At 48.4% G+C, this 16,331-nt stretch overlaps 1 long non-coding RNA gene across 1 annotated transcript in view; it reads right to left on the reverse strand.

Annotated features, from left to right (window-relative positions):
- LOC142045849 (uncharacterized) overlaps positions 1–16,331 on the reverse strand; it is a 293,852-nt gene that overhangs the window by 12,091 nt on the left and 265,430 nt on the right. The gene's annotated exons all lie outside the window — the stretch shown is intronic.

Here is a 16,331-nt window from a genome sequence, read left to right on the forward strand (position 1 = left end):
CAGTGCAGCTCACATGCTGGCTTCCCTGGAGGACTAGGGTGAGCTCAGCGCACAGATTCAGGAAAGTGGCCTTTTGCATCTGCAAGTTCTGCAGGCCCTGCTCATCATGGGAAACCTGCATTACAATGTGATTGTCAAGCTGGCTAGAGTGGCTCATGAACATGCGTGCCAACCTCAGAGCAGACTGCTACAAACCAGGGCACAAACCCTAAACTAGTTGTGAGTTCTGTACTTAGATTTTGCCAACCATGTACCAAATGTGAGGTCCTCAAGCATGATAACAGTCTCAGTATGGAGTCACAGACAATCCCCTTAGACACTTCGGTCTAACTTGCAACCCAGGCAAACTTGCCTCTCTGATAGATGGTCCCTTACACCAAAAAATCACAACATCATACAGGTTTCTCTCAGTCCCATAAGATCAGTCACTTATCCCAGGTCAATTGTACCTCAGATCCCACACCAAAGACAACGCTTGTAGCCAATCCTGTAATAAACTAACTGAAGATTTATTAACTAAGAAAAGAAATAAGAATTATTTACAAGATCATATCAGGTAAACATACACACACAAATCAGTCACAGTCTCAGGTTTCAAAGACAATAGAAGTTGCTATATTACACAAATTCTATATGTCGTTTAGCACTAACCCAGGCTAAACAGCTAGGGATCTCTTGCTTATGCTTAGAAATCTGGCCCTCTTCTTGAATCCTAAGATGCATAGGGATAAAAATTTCTTCTTGACAAGGATTTTTATTCCCTTCCTCCAAAGTTCAACATAACTCGCATCAACCAAAATTTATAGTGTAGACATGACCTCAGCTACCTCAAACCTCTCTATTCAAGTGCCAAAATTCTCCAACCGTTTAGGCCTGGTCTACACTTAAAACTTAGTTCAACATAATGATGGTACTCAGGGTATGAAAAATCCACACTCCTGAGTGCTGTAGCTCTGCCAACCTAAGCCCCAGTGTAGACACGGCTAGGTCAATGGAAGAATGCTTCCATCAACCTAGCTACTAAAAAAACAAATGTTTGTAGATACAGACTAACATGGCTACCCCCTGATACTTGACAACCTAGCTACTATTGCTTAAGGAAGTGGAGTTCCTACTGTGATGGAAAAATCCATTCTGTGACTGTAGTCTGCATCCACACCATGGGGTTACAGAGGCATAGCTACAGTGCCATAGTGTAGATATGGCCCTGTTCTTTTCTTTATACCCACTGAGAGGAAGTTGTACAGTAGGGTGAATTTAGCCATCACATTATTTTCTGTCATTTGAGTTCATCCTTTATTTATCAGTTGTCTTAGATTCATAGAGTTTAAGGCCATCAGGGACCATTAGCTCATGCAGTGGTCCGACCTCTTATATAACACAGACCGGAGAATTTCAGCCAGTTACTCCTGTATTGAACCCTACAACTTGTGTTTAACTAAAACATCTCTTCCAAAGAGGCAGTCAGTCTTGGTCTGAAGACTTCATGAGAATCCACCATTTCCCTTGGTAGTTTGTTTCAGTGATTAATCACCTTCCCTGTTAAAAATGTGTGCTGTATTTCTAACTGGAATCTGTCTGGCTTCAGCTTCCAGCCACTGGTTCTTGTTCTACCTGTCTCCGCTAGAGCTTTTTAGTACCCAGTATTTTCTCCCTGTGACGGTCCTTAGACAGTGCAATCAAGTTACCTCTCAATCTCCTTTTTGATAAGCTAAAACGACTGAGTCCTTCAAGTCTCCCAGTCTAAGGCATTTTCTCCAGTTCTCTAATAATTGCTGTGACTCTTTTCTGCACCCTGTCCAATTTTTCAATATCCCTTTTAAAATGAGGCCAATCCTTATTCTGTACTGAGTTTTCCTCTGTCCCTGGATTTATTTTTGTGGTTTCTTTTTTACTCTGGGTGTCAATAAAAGTATTATCTAGTATTCCTCCAAGTTTTTCTTACTGCTGTCTATTTTCTTGTCACTTTACTTCTTTCACTTACAATACTTCAAGTCTTTCATTAATTCTTCATCATCATCATCATCATCTTATATTTATACAAGCCTTCTCCCTCTAGAGACCATTAGAAATGGACACCAATGCACTCTATGGGCTACTTAAAGGAATTCCTTTACCCTGCAGCATGCAGTGGACCCATGTTTCTGAGAGTTCAGCTTCTCCACACCAGTTTATGGCAGGAAGGGGAGAAGAATCTGGAATACCAGTGCAGGGAGACTGAAGACAGGCAGATTGTTGCTCAAACTGAAATATGACCAGGACACTAGGGTTAACATGCCAGATCTTGTCTAAAGGGTCGTGGAAGCTTGAAGGATCACAAGTGATCAGGTTATATCTCATCCAAATGACTGCCCCTCCAGCGACACATCACCCCCTAGCATCGCACGGGGATGTCAGTTCAGTATTGACTCAATGGGAAAAGCACCATCTATTGACTCCCCCATTGGCACTTTCTGCTGCTCGTGGACTTTCCTTGGAGGTCTCCCCCCTCACCCCACTATTGGCTTAGTCTGGTTTTTCTTATCTTGATCACAGCATAGTAGGCTATGGATGCAGGCTAGGTGGTCCTGGCTTAAAGCTTCTGGGCTATACCTTCATCACACCTCAACCCAGGAGTCCCTTAACATGAGGTCCCTTAATTTCCCAAACTGGGCATTTTGAGATCTGGTGCCCCTGACATCTGGCTGCCATCTTACATTCACTGAGCTCATGGCCCTTGCTCCAGGATTTTCCTTAAATTCCTGCTCCGAGGTTGGCAATCAGTTACGAATCCCAATTCGCCATTGCCCTTAGCCCTGCGAGCCAGGAAGGGGTTCTCCCTACAGTTCAATGCGTCCTTCTATCCCTGACCGTAGGCGTCACCCAGAAGATCCCTCACCAGGACTCTCGTCTAGTCTGCGAGCCCAATTTCCACCCCCCACCTCCTGACCTGCGGCCCGGAACGCTTAGATGGCCTTGTTCATTCATTCAGCTTTGTCTGGGGCCAGGCTTGGAGAACTTTCCTGTCTATGATTAACCCCATCGCTGGTGAAATACGTCTGGTAGCAAGGAGCTCTCGATTGGCTCCAGCTTGATAAGCTGCTCCCCAAGCCGCCAGCAGGGTCTCCTCTCAGACTAGGGACAGCCCCAACAGCAAGGAAGCTCCTGGCCTGCCGAGCTTCTTTAGGGGAGCTGCGTCTAAGGGCATGCCTTCCCAGGAGAACCCCAAGGGCTGGCTCCAAGGTGCACTGCACCCTATGGCCTGGAGCCATCTCTCCCACCTGCCTCTCAGGAGTCCTTCCATCTCTCTCCTAGCCAGCAAGACCACCTCACAGAGCCCGGCAAGTGACCTGTTTGCTCCCCTGCTCCCTTTCCTCTGTGCACATCCAAGTGTGTCTTCCGGCCCTCACCCTCTTCCTCACTCTCTGCTTCCCCCACATCCGTCTTTTCTCTCTCTTTCCCTTTCTCTTCCTACTAACTTATCTGCCTTTTCCCCCTGCTGCCTCCTCCTCTCCTCCTGTACAAATCCACATTTCACCTCCCTTTTATCCTCCCCCCTTCCCTTCTATGGAGCCGATGTCCCACTGCAATGCAAGCCCAAACACTGGATAAGCAAAGAGCCCATTGGACTAAAGAAGATTAGATCCCAGAACTCTGTCCATCCTCCACCCACAAATCACCCATTTTTTCTCTCATGACTCCCAAATCAACCTTTTCTCTTATGATCTCATGTCCCAGAATCCTATGCATCTCCATCCCAGAATCCTTTGTGCTGTTTCAGCAAAGCCGAAGCACATACAGGGCTGCTTGCTATGACTGATCCCTAACCATTTGTCATTGTGTTTACAGCTTGTTTGACCATCTGTAGGAAAACCCAGTGACTCCATCCCATGTATACAAATTAGATAATTTCACATTTAAAAACATATTCAAAGTCTAATTTATACATGCTTTTGGAAAGTCTCCTGACTTACACATTCCCCATTGTGGTGTAGTCAATAAAGCTAACTATTGCCCCTCTAGTATTTACATCTGGAATGTTTTCTTCAAATGTGGCAGAGCTAAAGATATATTTTTTTCTTTTAAATGAAACCTTAGAAAATGTTGGCTCCTGCAGACAACAGGCCCAAGGTGGAGAAGTGCTGGGATAAGCCAATAAATTATACAGTCACCTGCTGTGTTTGATAGTTTATGTTATTTTTCTAAACACAAAAAGTACTTTGTGTAAAAGGGCTTTAATTTTAAAAGAAAGAAAAAGAACAAAGAACGAGTAACATGTTTACGACAGAGAGAGAGCAGTGTATGTTCCCCCTTCGTGAGTGGCTGTAGCAGTGCTGAGCACAAAATGGCTGCTGTTTCTGCAAAGAGGCTGAATTCTTAGTAATCTGGGCCTACATTTTCATACTCCAGAGACTGAAAGCATGATTCACTGACTGCATACCTGAGTTGGAGAGGGATCTCCTACAGGGCTAGAGATCCTGACATGAGCTGGCCAGAAGTGGGAAATGAAATGGCCAGTGCTGACAGGAGGTGGCTCTCTCATTATCTATCTGTCTATGGATCTGGATACCTCATCATCTTGCTCTTTAATTCCCCCAAGAATTTCTCCTTTCCTTTCTCTCCCCGCTGCTCAAACCCTTGGTGACTTCTCATCTCACCTTTTCCTCACCAGTGGAACCCTTTCTCCATTTTACCCAAAATGCTGCTGCCTAATCCATTTCCTCCACTGCTGCTCCAGTTCCATGAATCCCGCACCCCCTACGAGCCTTCACTCCCTTCCCCAGCTCACTGGTTCACACTCAAATCTCCTTCTGCTCTCCTCAAAGCCCTGTTATCTTGGCCCCACCTACAGCTCTGCTCTCTCTCGCCTCTTCTTCCACTCACTCCCCACACTCTGAATCCTGCCTCTCTCACCCACTCCTGGTTCCCTGCCTTGGCTCATGCTACTCTTCAACATGGAGAGATCTCTGTCTTCTTCCATTCCAAGCAGCCCCTCTCTCACCATCCCAAACCCATCCCTACATTTCTCCTTCCAGGGATTCTTCCTGCCTTGTGCTACTTCCCAATAATCTCCCCACACCCTCCCTCGCCTGAACCATTCTGTGTTTCATTTCTCTTGTCTCAGATTCTCTTGGGCAGAGAATGTCTCACTGAATATTGCAAAGACTGGGATGACTGTATGGTTTATGGCCAATAATAATCATCTACGCTCATAACTTTACACTGAAGTCATTACTCTTTGTTTCAAAAGGAGATTGAATTGGTTCCCAACAGCTCCTCAGAGGCATCAGCTTGTTTAGGAGTCCGAACAGGTTCCTAAGCATTTACAAGCAGCATTTGTAGAAGTCACATGTTGCCTGCAGTAGGCTAAAATGGAAGTAATTCAGGGATGTCCCCTGACATCCCTTGGTAGCTTTGCTGTGAGACATCCTGCTAGCACTGAGCTACCTGCTGGTCAAAGGAGCCATGCCATACTGCTGTGTGTATCAGTTCTTGTCCTTCTCCAGAGTACCTGCTTTAGAACTATGGTGTGGGAAGCGTTTTCTTAATGGTGGCAACTAGAGAGCAGAAGAAAATTGAAAGAGTTAACCCAAAGTCTTTTCTTTCTTGCAGATCAGCTGTTCACTTTCAGCCAGTCCATCTTTCCCTTAACCATGATTTATTTTGCAACAACTCAGCAGAGGTAATTTCCATATGGCACAGACTGCTGAAGTGGGCATTTTTCATGATATTTAGGAGCCAAGTCACTTCCATTTGCATAATATTCAAATGATTTTTAAACGTTGAAAACATTTCACAGGAGAAAAAACAAAAAGGTTACTCCTACATTTTATGGCTTTCTTCCCGCCTCCTAGCACACGCAGAAGCTGGTCAAGGTAAATGTGATGCATCCTGTATTACCACTGGGAGAGCAGTGAGTGACTGAAATCTCATTTAATGGGGAGGGGAAGGAAAGCCTGATGGAGACTGATATCTGAAAGCCACCACAAGCATAGCACACTAAGGGGAGGGATAGCTCAGTGGTTTGAGTGTTGGCCTGCTAAACCCAGAATTATGAGATCAGTCCCTGAGGGGGCCATTTAGGGAACCGGAGTAAAAATCTGTCTGGGGATTAGTCCTGCTTTGAGCAGGGGGTTGGACTAGATACCTCCTGAGGTCCCTTCCAACCCTGATAGTCTAAGTTTCTGTGAAGAAAGTGGCTGGTGCCTGTGAGAAGGGTAGTGGTTGCCTGTTTTCACCTGCATAGTTGTTGTTGAGGCACTGAGTACACTGGATGAAGTACACAACATGTTGTGATAAGCATGGGTAGGACCCATGGATCTTGAAAGGTGTGTTGTGGGTGGCATTGATCATCATAGCAGTGGAGAGATGTCTGCAGATTTTGCAGCTGTTGTTCTGGCAGGGTCTGGTGCTGGTCTGAGCAGGTCTGTTCTGGTTTGTGGGGAGCTTGCTTCTGAGGATGAGATTGGCAGGATTGGGGTTTTGTTTGAAGGGCAGAGGAGGGGGGTTGGCAAAGATGTTCAGGATGTGGTCCCCATCTAGGATAAGTTGTAATTGTTTTGTGATGCCCCTTATGGGTTTTAGTGTAGGGTGGTATGTGACAGCTAGGGGTGTTAGTCAGTGAGGGGTCTTTTTCTGTATTGAAGGAAGTTCTCTCAGGATATTCAGGTGCCCCGTTCCATGATGCAATCTACTTCTCTGTTGGAGTGTCCTTGTTTGGTGAAGGCAGTTTTAAGTGCACTAAGGTGTGTGTTTTAGACTCTCTTCAGTCATTTTGTGGTATCTGAGTGCCTGGCTGTAGGTAATGGGTTTCTTGATGTGTATGGGGTGGTTACTGGATTGATGAAGGGTAAGTATGGTGATCCATAGGTTTCTCATATATAGTTGTCTGTAAGGTCCCATTGTTAAGAACATAAGAACATAATAATGTCCATATTGGGACAGACCAAAGGTCTATCTAGCCCAGTATCTTGACTTCTGACAGTGGCCAATGCCAGGAGCACCAGTGGGAATGAACAGAACAGGGAATCATCAAGTGATCCATCCCATGTTGCCCATTCCCAGCTTCTGGCAAACACAGGCTAGGGACACCATCACTGCCCATCCTGGCTAATAGCCAGGGATGGACCTATCCTCCATGAACTTATTCAATTCTTTTTTGAACCATGTTATAGTCTTGGCCTTCACAACATCCGCTAGCAAGGAGTTCCGCAGGTTGACTGTGTGTTGTGTTAAAAAAATGCTTCTTTTTGTTTGTTTTAAACCTGCTGTCTATTAATTTTATTTGGTGCCCCCTAGTTCTTGTGTTATGGGAAGGAGTAAATAACATTTCCTTATTTACTTTCTCCACACCAGTCATGATTTTACAGACCTCTAGCATATCCCCCCTTAGTTGTGTCTTTTCCAAGCTGATTGTGGTGTCCAGGAAGTTGATGCTAGTGTGGGAGCATTCCAGAAAAAGTTTCATGGACAGGTGGAGGCTGAAAATGATCAAAGACAAAAATTCCATATTACCAGTGGGCGAACACTTTTCACAAAGCAATTGCTCTATAGCTGACCTCCCAGTTCTCTTCCTCAAGCAAAACTGCAAAATATCTTCAAAAGACAAGCCTGGGAACTTACATTCATAACTGTGATGGACACTAAAAACCATGGATTTAACAGAGACACTGGGAATAGAAATTGGGAGATCTAGTTTCTAATCCTGATTCTACTGTTGTCCTGGGGTACGTCTACACTGCAAAAAACAACCCTATGGCACCGTGTCTCAGAACCCATGTCAGCTCACTTGTGGCTATAAAACTGGGGCTATAAAACTGGAGTGTCGATGTTCAGTCTCAGGCTGGAGCTTTCAGTGGGAGGTTTCAGAGCCCAGGGTCAAGCCTGAGCCCGCATGTCTACACAGCATTTTTAGAGCCCACAGCCCGAGCTCCACAGGTCCAAGTCAGCTGACCCAGGCCAGCTGCGGTCGTACCGAGGACCTTTGCCGTGTAGAGGGACTCTTGCTGAGTAAATCTGGAGCATCACTCAACCACCCTGTGCCCCAGTTACTCTACCTGTGAAATGAGGATAATAGCACTCTCCCGTCTTTGGAAAGGGCTTTGTAATACTAGATGAGAGATGCTATAGACATGCAACGTATCACAGAGATGCTATTATGTCGCCATGTGCTGTGTCCTAGCTCAATTTAAATATCCCAGGCAATGTAGGTCTCAGCCCTTCACCTTGGAAGACGATTCCACTTTCTGACACATCACTCTGCCGGGGAGTCAGTATTGCTCTTCAGCCTAAATCTTCCGTTTCTTAACTTCACCCCATGACCCCTCACCACAGCAGCTTCTTTCATCTTAACTAGTCCCTCCTCTCTTGGGGCATTTACGCCTGCAAATATCTGAACACTTCTCAGCCCACTTTTCAGAAGGGATCAAGCAAAATTGCGTATGTACTTTTCTGCTTTACTGTTGTGATGCTTGGGTGTCCGAGGCCGGAAGCAGCATCCAGTGGTGATACTATGGACTATGTACCCTACTGGCAAGAGTCAAGGGCAGCCTTATTTGGTGGTTACAGTCCACAGTGGGGTAGTGAAACCCAGGCACACCTTGATCCAGGAGGTTCCAACCCAGGGCCCTTCACAACAATTGTCCATACACATGTCTTAGGGACTGGCACCTTAACTCCAGTTTCCTGGGTCACTTTCTACCCCAGGTTCTATTCATCCATCATGCCATGGGGCTGCCTTTGGATCCCTTTTGGCATCCTCTCAGCTCAGTTTCCAGAGCACCTTCCCCTGCCAGCAGCACATGTCACCCTTGGTCCCTGCAGTTGAAGAGTTTGCATGGCAGTAGCTTGGCTGTGAGGCCCAGTCCCTGCTGCTTGGAGCTCCAGTAGCATCTCTGCAGGAGACTGCTGCACCCAACTGCTCTCCTGCTCCATTCACCCAGGCTGAGCTGAGCTGTGACCTTTTCAATGCTCTGTCCCCTGGGAGTATGCTCAGTAGGGACGAGGGGGTGTGCCTTCCTGCATCCAGAGCAGCTCCTTAACCCTTGCCTCACCAGTATGGGATTGGTACACCCGGTCACAATCACACAACATCCAGTGCACACATCAGGGATCCACTTACACCCTTAGGCACTGATCCTGCGCTGATTTACACACATACTTTCCTTTTTGCACTGAGTGCAGTCTCAGTGCTTCCTGTGGCCCCTACCTATGTGCTTGCAGCTCAAAGCTGGACACGAACATTGGGCATTCTTTGCCCCTGAAATTTGCAGCAATTCAAGAAAAAAATCACCAAAAATATTGAAATCACAAAGTTCTTTTCATCCCCGAGGTTTGAAAGGTACCCACATTCTTCTTTTTACAAATGTTCTCACATTTGAACAAGAAGTTTTTGGTATTTTTCATTTTTGTCATTTTTGCTTCTCTTTTCTCTCTCTCTCTTTTTTCAAAATCAGGGTCTTTTAAGTGTTTTCCCAGAGGTGGGAGCCCAGATCCGACCCGGAGCCCATCTCTCCGTGGCAACCATCCCAGCTCTGGGTATTCCAGCCTAAACCTGGGCTGAGAGGTGGGTGGAGAATCAGGGGGTTGGAAACTGTGCATCAGTATGGCTGGGATGGAAAGCATCAAGAACATCACCTCATCATCCTCTCTGTTCTGCTGAGGGATAAATTACAGACTCATCCCTAATGAGGAACAAAGGTTGCTGTTGGGGGCTGCATGCAGCTACTTAACATGCAGTCTGTGTACTGCTGACTGTGAGTCAGTGTCTCTTTGATCTCACCAGTGCTGTGGCTGGCAGGTCGTGCTGAACATGAGAAGCTCCTTTGCACCGTGTCTCAGACCTGCTCTCCCTTTTCCAGGCACTGATTGCTGGCAGCAGGGCAGGGTGTTCGGGATAGCACCTCACCCAGCATAGCTAAACCAGGGGCACCCAAAGGGACTTACAGAGGCCTCTCCACCCCAGCTCCCTGTGGTGAAATTCTGGCCCCACTGCAGTCAATGGCAAAACACCCATGGATTTCAATGGGGCCAGGATTCCGCACCGTGTTTCTTATGAGCCTCCAAACTGAGCTGAGCTGGGCTGAGTCCAAAGGCCCACTCCTGCTCTTTGGAGGAACCCCAGTGCTCTGGACTGAGGAATCCATTTGGTCTGTACATAACAGCAAGACGTGAGACCCAAACAGCAGGCTGAGCTTAGAACGCTCCTTTCCCATGAGACCAGGGCACCGTTTGTAAAAGGGGTAGCGGGGGGGCAAGGCCAAAGTGGCGAAGGAATTAAAATACTACTTAACTATCCTGAAGAGAGCATATATGTTTCTATTGTTAACACATGGGGGGAGCATGGCCCCCTGGCATCCCTGGTTCCGGTGCCACCTGTCAGGCATACTAAAAACTCGATAACAGCAAAGCTGCTGGTATGCTGATACCGCTGCCCGTCGTGCTGACCAGTATAGTCTCATTGTTTCTTCGCGCTCCCTGTCTGCCTGTCTATATCCACCTGGTGTCTCTGGTCTAGATTGCGAGTTCCTCACACAGTGGGGCCCTGCTCCACGCCCGGGGCTCACAGGGACTCTTGTGACACAAATAATAAATTAATATTAGGATGAACCAGCTGAGAAGCCAGGACACTCCTCCAGCTGCTTTGCAGCTTCATGGGTTCTAAGGCCGACTCTGCCCTTCTGCCTTCTGGAGGGACTGTCAGCAAGGTGCAGACTACAACATTTGCTGCAACAATGTGCCGTGCTGATTCCAGGCAGCTCTAGCCGTCAGGAGACCCAGGAGCTGGCTTGGTTATCCAGAGTAGCTCCCACGCACACACTGAGGGAATTAACCCTTCCAATACTGGATTAACACACTGAGCCAACTTCTTCTGGGATGTCGCTTCCCTGAAGCCAGCGATTTATGTGTGATCCCGCAAAGCACTGACCGCGTGCTGCTACAGCCTCATGCCAGCTGTGTGTAGAGAATGGGAGTGCTGCCTTCTCTACCCGTCACTGCACTTTGCATTGTGGCTCTTGATTTGCACAGCACAGAGATCGGGCAGTGGCTCCCAAATGCTTCCGTGCCTTCACCCCAGTAGGGCTCACCTCTGTTAATGCAGCCCCCAGGCTGGGCTGGGGGCTGAAAGCGAGCCCACCTCACCAGGGACACCCTAGAAATGTCTCTCACAATTCCCTGGGGGGAGGTGCAGTCCTATCCTGATGGGAGGAAGGCCAGGTGGGTTGGGGTCAGATGCTCGAGCAGCTGGCTTGCTGGGCTGAAAGAGGCATTAGACGTGTTTGGGAGAAGGGGAAAGGGACGTACTGAGGTGAGTGGAGAGGGCATGCGAATGAAGGAGGCTGCTTGGTGATGTGAGGGAGTGGAGATGGAAGCATGGAGGAGGCCTGGTGGGGGAAAGGGGAGTAGCCGTCCAGGATCAGCTGGACTCACGGAGAGGCACCAATACCAGGTGCAGGCGGTGCTGAGGTGGGCAGAGATATGCAGGCAGCTGCTCAGTGTATCCTGAAGCTGAAGGTGCCCACCCAGCCTGGACAGATCCAGGTACCTGCAGCCCCTGGGGGACAATGCACAGGGGGACCATGTGGCTCTCCACCAGCTGCTCCTGGTAGTGCAGCAGCCACGTATTTGGGCCTTACACAAATACACGGACCTGGGACAGGCTCCTCCTGCCAGGGGATCTTACCAGTGTCACCTAGAGAAGTGACCCTGCGAGTCTCCCTGGGGGTACTGGTGCGTCTCCATGAGCCTGGCTGACAAAACTGTACTCACGATGCATGACAAGTATACTGCTTTGAGCACCACGCAGGTTTGGCCTCTCTGCCCCGCAGTAGATTTTCAATGTTTCACGACCCCCTTGTATCCTTTCACGACCCCCAGCCACACTTTGGGAAGCACTGGGCTACTTGCTTCCCCTGCTTGGGAGGAAATAGACCCACCCCAACATGCTGCCCTCACACCTGCCCCTTGCTGTGCATTCCCTACCCAAAGGAATCACACGAGCTGGAGATGGGAAAGGCAGGGGGCAGGGTGGGGTGGCAACATGGATGAATTGTTCCCTTTTCTTTTCTAGCCTGGTTTGAAATGCCTGACTCCTGCCTCACGCTCCTGGGCTTATCCCAGGTCATACTGTCAGGCTGCCCCTCTTCTGGGGGAGTGCTGGGCCTTGCGGCATTTCTGACATTGGCTGTAGTCTGCCTCCTTACATCAGGGCCCAGCGGCTACGTTCCTGACGTGGGAATTTCCTGGCCTGGACTGTTGCAGCGAGGCTGCAGGCAGAGCCACTCAGGTCGGCTCCAGTGTCTACAGAAATAGCTTGTTACCAAGCAGCTTGGCTACAGTCAGCGCCTCCCATCAAGCTATGTTCTGAGACTACAGATGGCCAGAAAATTATCATCTAAAGTGTTTTCAATCAGTGGCCACGGATCCACAGGCTGGGTTCTGCCTCTGACCTTTACACAGTCTCTCTGGGAGTGTCCTTTCCTTAGTGTTGGGGCCAGGGCCTCTATCTGTTACAGGTGGGAGCCCCACAACTCCTAGCCTGGCTCAGCACCCCCATTTTTCACAGGGACCTCTGTTAGAGACTTCCTTTCCCAGGAATGATGCACCCAACAGGGGGTTTGCAGTGACCCATGGCAGCCTTTCCAAAACTAGCTGCCGTTTCTTAGTCATCCGGAATACAGTGTTTAGGGGAATTAGGTTAGAAAGGTAAAGCAAAACTTACGTGCTCAGCACCACCTCTCTGCTTCCCCAGATGTCTTGGGAAGACCCCCCTGCACTGGGCAGCTGGAGTCTCATTACAGTCTGCTCACATCTCAGCTGTTTGTGGCAAGCTTCAGTTCCAAACAGGCTGTTTTCACATATCCTGCACTCCTCAGCCTGCCCTCCTTAAAAGTTAATGGTCCAATCCATGGTCTTCCATTGTATTTCCAAGGTAGCTCTATTCACCTGGTGACAGTTCTTGATAGACCATTCACAGCAGCCCTACAGGCTTATTATCAAGGAGTAGCCGTGTTTGTCTGAATCCACAAAAACAACAAGGTGTCTGGTGGCACCTTAAAGACTAACAGAGGTGGCAGTGAATTCACGTTCCACCATCATTTGGGCTTGATGGGACAAATGCCGACGGAGGCTGAGCTCCTCTGCTGTACCAAGGGACAGCTCTGCGGTAGTAGCAGCAGAGAATCCTGTGGCACCTTATAGACTAACAGAAGTTTTGGATCATGAGCTTTCGTGGGTGAATACCCACTTCGTCAGATGAATGTAGTGGAAATTTCCAGGGGCAGGTATATATATGCTAGCAAGCAAGCTAGAGATAACGAGGTTAGTTCAATCAGGGAGGATGAGGCCCTGTTCTAGCAGTTGAGGTGTGAAAACCAAGGGAGGAGAAACTGGTTCTGTAGTTGGCAAGCCATTCACAGTCTTTGTTTAATCCTGAGCTGATGGTGTCAAATTTGCAGATGAACTGAAGCTCAGCAGTTTCTCTTTGAAGTCTGGTCCTGAAGTTTTTTTGCTGCAGGATGGCCACCTTAAGGTCTGCTATAGTGTGGCCAGGGAGATTGAAGTGTTCTCCTACAGGTTTTTGTATATTGCCATTCCTGATATCTGATTTGTGTCCATTTATCCTTTTCCGTAGAGACTGTCCAGTTTGGCCGATATACATAGTGGTAGTGCCACATACGCCTTCCAACAGGGCTAGCATGGGGCAAGGGTTTGCCGCTGGGTCACTACACAGTGGTGAATTTCACCCAGGCAGTGGAAATACACAGCAGGGGAGTGGTCATGGCCAAATACCAGGACGAGAAGTCACGGGAAATCCCTCTCCACTCCTCTGTGTCACACAGCACCCCAACGTGCGAGGCTGTGGCCAGCTCCTCTTCTTTGGCCCATTGCACCCACAAGGGAAGTCAGCCCCAGGTATCAAACCATCTGAACACATGAGCTCCTGGTTTGTCTGTGCCCCAGCCACCTCTAGATGGGGACAGAGCACCATACTGAGCGTGCGTGAGCTGCACCTGCCCTCTTGTGCCTTGCACTCACTAGTGCACGTATGTTTGGGAGCTTGCTGATGGAAGAAACCTCCCTCCTCTGGCTGACGCTGCTGCCCCCTTGCCAAGCCAGCCAGCGGGGTGCATTGCACAGATGGACAGACCCTCTGCGTACAGGCTGCTGCTTCCCGCAATTGCTGGAATTGCTGAAGTGTCCCCGGCCATTGAGTCACAGCCTCTAAACTGGCTAACAGCAGCCAGCGTTAAGAAACATCAAAGGGGGCCTTTCCAGCTGCATTTTTGAAAACACAGCACTGAGCAGAAGCAGATGTGAGCAGAAGTGATTAAATATGCATAACCCAGCAGATCACATGGTAGCGCTTAGCTGTCCCCTAATTAAAAGGGAGACGGCTCCTAATAGAGTGAAGAAAGCTGCCAGTGAAAGCTGTGTGCAGCCAGATTTTCCCCAATTGAGACTGAACTGTCTGCAAGGGACCCTCCAACCATTCCTGCCTGGCTCAAAGGTGCTGGGGGCTTTTCCAGGTTGCACAGCATTGTGGAGAATCCCAGATGATCTCTGCACTGCATAGTGAACCAACGTGTGCCTGGCTAAAGCACGGCAGAACCATGGCCCCACGGCTCAAAGTCATAGCACGGATGGGATGGAAACTTTGACCTGCACCCTGGCTGTGTAAAAACTATCTTTGCAATGAGCGGGGAGCTCCTGAAACCCACCCAATCCACCTCCTGGAGTCGGGCTGAATTAAGGAACATGGGGAATCCTGTGCAATAAAGGACAGGGTAAGATGTGACTGCGAACGCTCGTTTGGTTTGTGGGAGCGATTGTTGGTGCAGGAACGAGAGCCCTGACAGTGCAGCATTTCCTCACCGGCTGGGGGACTGGAGCTTAACAAGCCCCCTACTACACGTTCCCCCTGCCCCACAGCACTCCTCCCTCCTACAGCCTCCTCTCCCACACAAAGAAGGGGGTGGAGCCTGAGGAAGAGGCAGAGAAGGGGGCAAGGTCTCCAGGGAAAAGGTGGAGAAGGGGTGGGGTCTTGGGGGTCCAGTTACCAGATGTTAGAGAGGTGGCAACTCTCCCACTCCCCCACAGAACTCCTCCCCATATAGCTCCCTTATTACCCCCTCCCCACAGCACTACTTCCCAGCTGCCAGAGAGAGAAGGCAGGAAATCAGCCAGATGGCTTTGCTGGCTATCTGTTGGTGTCCCCAGGCCAGCGGGCTGAAGGCAGGAGAAGGAGCAGCGGGAGTTGCTTGCTAGCACTTAGCCAGAGATCCAGGGCTAAGTGCAGGGGATGAGAGGAGGAGCTGACCTGCTGACTTCTCCAAGGCTGGAGAGCCGGACCCCTCAGTACAGGGGCAAGGGCCAGGGACGTGAGGGATGCTCCCAGCAACAAAGCTGTGGGGGTTCCCACTGGGAAAAGCAGAGTTGCACCCCAGAAGGGAGAGCGGGGATGGCTGTTTTGATTAAGCAGGACTGGCCAAGATTCTGTGTCTGGAAGTAGACAGCAGGGTCTGGTGAGCCCAAAGCCAGATTTTAAGGCCTGTGTAGGAGCAGGATTTTATAATTGTACTATGAGAATTAATGTATGATTTGATTTCATCCTGCCGGTCACCCTTTTTGAATAGCAGAAAGGAATGCCAGACCAGAACAATCCTTATGACTGATTATGGTCACCCTTTTGTTTCAGGATAAGTTATAATGTCTACTATGGTTTCCTATATGTATTACAAATTATGCACTCTAGTTAAATATACATTTCTTTGTTTTAAGGTTTTAGTAAGTAAGAGACAGGATCTTGCATTGTATCTATGTTAAGGGATTAGAGGAATGTTGAGGGCCTGAAACCCCAATGTTAATTATTTTAGTTATAAGATTTAGCAAGGCTTAATTTACAATTTATTCTGATGAATATAAAATGCTGTCTGTATACCTTTGAAGGTTTCTGTAAGAGGTTGTTTGTTTGTGTGAATGAGGAATGCATGCATCAGGAAAAGATAAGATGTGGAAGCCATCACAAATGTTCAGATGGTCAAGAAAAAGTGAGAGACTTGGAAATACCAGGAGACAATCAGAAAACATCCATGGTAACCGATGCTAAACATGTTAGTAGCATTGACAACCTCCGAGGTGAGACAGGCACCCGCGAAGATGAGACAACCAATAGAAGATAACAACGGGAAGTCCAAAAATAATGATCAAATGATAACACCACTTAAGGACTAAAGATTACAGGATGACATTGCAAAATGCATGGACTCAAATGGGAATTTACAACTATAAAGCTGGGGTGTTTTGCCATGGAACTCTGGGTTCAGTCCTGCAAAGCCTCGGAGCATCGGATC

The sequence above is a fragment of the Chelonoidis abingdonii genome, chromosome 22 (assembly GCF_003597395.2).
Source record: "Chelonoidis abingdonii isolate Lonesome George chromosome 22, CheloAbing_2.0, whole genome shotgun sequence".
Classification (NCBI taxonomy): Eukaryota; Metazoa; Chordata; order Testudines; family Testudinidae; genus Chelonoidis; species Chelonoidis abingdonii.